This window comes from Pelophylax lessonae (assembly GCF_965119305.1).
Source record: "Pelophylax lessonae genome assembly, chromosome: 13".
In the NCBI taxonomy this organism is placed as follows: domain Eukaryota; kingdom Metazoa; phylum Chordata; class Amphibia; order Anura; family Ranidae; genus Pelophylax; species Pelophylax lessonae.
In genome coordinates this window covers 172292731-172296712 of record NC_138780.1, presented here as the reverse complement: position 1 = coordinate 172296712, position 3982 = coordinate 172292731, and positions in this window count along the sequence as shown.

Genomic DNA, 3982 nt, shown 5'->3' with positions numbered 1-3982 from the left:
CCTCTTAGGCTGGCCATACCTGTGTCGATTTTCGAAAGAACATTCTTTCGCAAATGAGAATTTTTGTTCGTTTTGTGATTCGATGATGCCACCGTTGATTTCGAAATTCGACTGTCCAAGCCTTCAATTTCACCTTATATGGCTACAGAAAATAATTTTCGTGGCCTGGGAATCTTCTTTTCTTTCTGGGAATTTTTCTTTCTTGCACTCACACGTTTCTTTTTTGATTATATTTCTCGCACGATTCTCCCATCATTAATTAGCAAATCGTTAGTTTTTAAAAAAATTTCCAACATGCCCGCTCACTCAAATTCGACGAACGCACAAAAATCGGCCGTTGCTGCGGCCCACTAATGGTGCAAAATTTGAACGAAAATTCTTAGATAAGCTTTTCGAAAGAAAATTATTTCGAAAATTCGACCCAGGTATGGCCAGCCTTACTCTCCTAAGCTTACCTAAGCATCGCCTACCTATCAGCTTCCACTGCAAGCCTCATATCTTTTTTTTTTTTTTTTTTTATCTGGCAGGGGGTATTAGGATTTTGGCTAATAAATCTGACAGTATTAAAAAATTACTTCATGGCTTTTGCCGTGATCTAATGTTAGTTTATTTACTTTACTTGCATGGAGTTTTCTTTTACTGGTATGGTATGGTATGGTAAAATGGAGGCAGTGATTATGTCCTGCTGGTGAGGATTTTGTAAATATTTATCAGGTTTTGTGATTTTATTAACTTTTTTCTTTTTCTCTTTTTTTTTTTATAGTTCTTATTTTTCTGGCAAGAAAAAAAAGACCGCTTGTTTAGGCTCCATTCACACTACCGCGACTTGTCAGGCAACTTGTCAGCCTGACAAGTCGCGGTCCATGCACTGCTACAGGACCCGTTCTAATAGGAGCGACACAAGTTGCTCCGACTTAGAAAAAGGGTCCTGTACTACTTCGGGGCGACCTCGGAGCGACTTGCATTGACTTCAATTATGTGAAGTCCGTGCAAGTCACGCCAAAGTAGCGGTGCACGGGACTTCACAGGTCGCCCGCGAAGTCGTGCAGAAGTAGTGCCGCTTCAGTGTGAATGTGGTCTTAATGTATGATGTTTAAAACCATAACAAGATTGGTTGGGCTAGCTTAACCACTTAAGCCCCGGAAGATTTTACCCCCATTCCGACCAGGGGTTTTTTTTTGCGATTCGGCACTGCGTGACTTTAACGGACAATTGCGCGATCGTGCGACGCTGTACCTACACAAATTTTTACGTCCTTTTTTTCCCCACAAACAGAGCTTTCTTTTGGTGGTATTTGATCACCTGTGCGATTTTTTTTTTTTTTTTTTTTTTTTTTTTTTTTGCGCTATAAACAAAAAAAGAGCGTCAATTTTGCAAAAATAACAAAATTTTTCACATTTTTTTTATATGAAATTCCCCAAAAAAAATTTAAAAATCTAAATTTTTTAAAATTTTAGGCCAATTTGATTTATGCTACATATGTTTGGTAAAAAAATCGCAAAAAACGTATTTTGATTGCTTTGCGTAAAAGTTATTGCGTTTACTAACTAAGGGAAATATTTCTGTCATTTTTGGTGTTTTTTTTTTTTTAACGCGTAATGGCGGCGATCTGCGATTTTTTTTTTTTTTTTTTTTTGCGGTATTGCGGCAGACAGATCGGACCCTTGACTGACATTTTTGACACTTTTGGGGGTACCAGTGACATTACTACAGTAATCAGTGCTATATTTATGCTCTGTTACTGCAAAATGACACTGGCAGGGAAGGGGTTAACTTTATTGGGGAAGGAGGGGTTAAGTGTGTCCCTAGGGGCGTGCTTCTAATTGTGATTGGACATGGCTACTGGTGTAGGAACAGTGATCAACGGTCCTACATAGTAGAACCGTCTGATTACTATTCCTACACAGGGGAGAATGACAGGCGGCTTGTTTACATTAGCTGCCTACCTTTCTCCCTTCACGGCGGACGATCGCGAGTGACCGGCGGACATCGGGTCCGCCGGTCACACGCACGGACTTCCCAAGGAACGAGCGGGGGTGGGCGCGCGCCCGCTATTGGCTCACAAGCAAGTGACAGGCGAGTGACGTACCCATACGTCACTTTGCCTGGCCGGGTCTGACCGCCGCAGTATATGTATTTGCGGCGGGCCGCAAGCGGTTAAAGCAGATCTAAACCCATCAATTTCAAAGAAACAATTACATAACTCTCACATAGGTTGTGCAATTAATAAAACTGTCAAACCATCCAATGGCTGGTGTCATAACTGATCACATGTGCTGCATCCTGGCAGATGAAGATCACACAGAGGCCAAAATGGCAGCTTCTTTGGCTGAAAATGATAGGAGGGTTTAGTTCCACTTTAAAGTGGAATTCCAGGCTAACTAAAACTAATCCCACCCACCTTTTAAATCCTTTTAACTACCCTGTGAGAGGAAGTTGCTTATACTTACCTGTTCTCATGGCTCTCATGTGATTGGCTCTCAGTGGCAGCTTCATTGTATGCATGAAGGTAAAAAACCTGTGTGCAGCATCCCCCCCCCCTAAGATTTACCTGAGCCCCCTCTTGATCCAGCGATGTCCACAAGAGCCTTGCCTCTCCGGGAATTTGCATTCCTGATTGGCTCAGGAGACGTAGGGGGTGGGGCCCAGCCACGGCTCCATGTGAAAATGGACACGCACAGCTGCGGGTCAGGAGTGAGCCTGCTTGGGTGCCCCCAGAGCAAGCTGCTTGCTGTGGGGGCACCCGGCGGGAGGGAGGAGCCAGGAGCACTGGCGGGGGACCCGGGAAGAGAAGGATCCAGGCTGCTCTGTGCAAAACCACTACACAGAGCAGGTAAGTATACAGTAACATGTTTTTTTTTTTTTAACCACTTTAACACTGCTCACTGTGCCTCTACTGTGGCACAGTGGCTCGTTATTGTCTGGCGACGTAGACCAGACATTCCCCTCTTGCCGCCGGAGGCTCGCTCCAGCTGTATTCATACACAGCGGGAGTCGGGCCAGGGGAGGAGAGGTGGTGATCACCACCGCTCTTCCCCGATCGTCGGGGATCGAGTGAGGAAATCCGCCTGCTTGTGTAAACAAAGCGGGCAGATCTCCTATGTGACAGTCAGTGACAGATTACAGGATTCAGCATAGCTGAACCTACGATTTGTGCCTGTGTCACACAATCCCCTCCCCCCCACACACGTTAGTAAGCATGAGGCATACATTTAACCCCTTGATCACCAATAAAGTTAACCCCTTCCCTGCCAGTGTCATTATTACAGTAACAGTGCATATTTATACTTATATTTATATAACTGTGACATTATATATGTCACTGGTCCCCCCAAAAGTGTCAAAAATGTCAGTTAGGGGTCCGATCTGTCCGCCGCAATGTAGCAGTCCTGCAAAAAAAATCGCAGATCGCCGCCATTACTAGTAAAAAAAAAAAATAAACAATAAAAATGACAAATCTTTCCCGTAGTTAGTAAACGCAATAACTTTTGCGCAAACCAATCAAAATACGCTTATTGTGGTTTTTTTTTTTTTTACCAAAAATATGTAGCAAAAAATAAATTGGCCTAAAATGTTAAAAAAAATTTGATTTATAATTTTTTTTTTGGGGAATGTTATATATCAGAATGTAAAAAATATTGTTTTTTTTTTTCAAAATTGTCGCACTTTATTTTCAAAAATTAAAAATCGCACAGGTGATCAAATACCACCAAAAGAAAGCTCTATTTGTGGGAAAAAAAAAAGGACATAAATGTCATTTGGGTACAGCGTCGCACGACCGCGCAATTGTCCATTAAAGTAACGCAGTGCCGAATCGCAAAATATAGCCTGGTCAGGAATGGGGTAAAATCTTCCGGTCTTAAAGCGGTTAAAATTACGCTCATTGAGAATTTTTTTTTCAAAGACATGTAGCTAAATACATTTTGGCCTAAATATATGACAAAAATTGAATATATTGGATATTTTTTAACTGTCAAAGTAG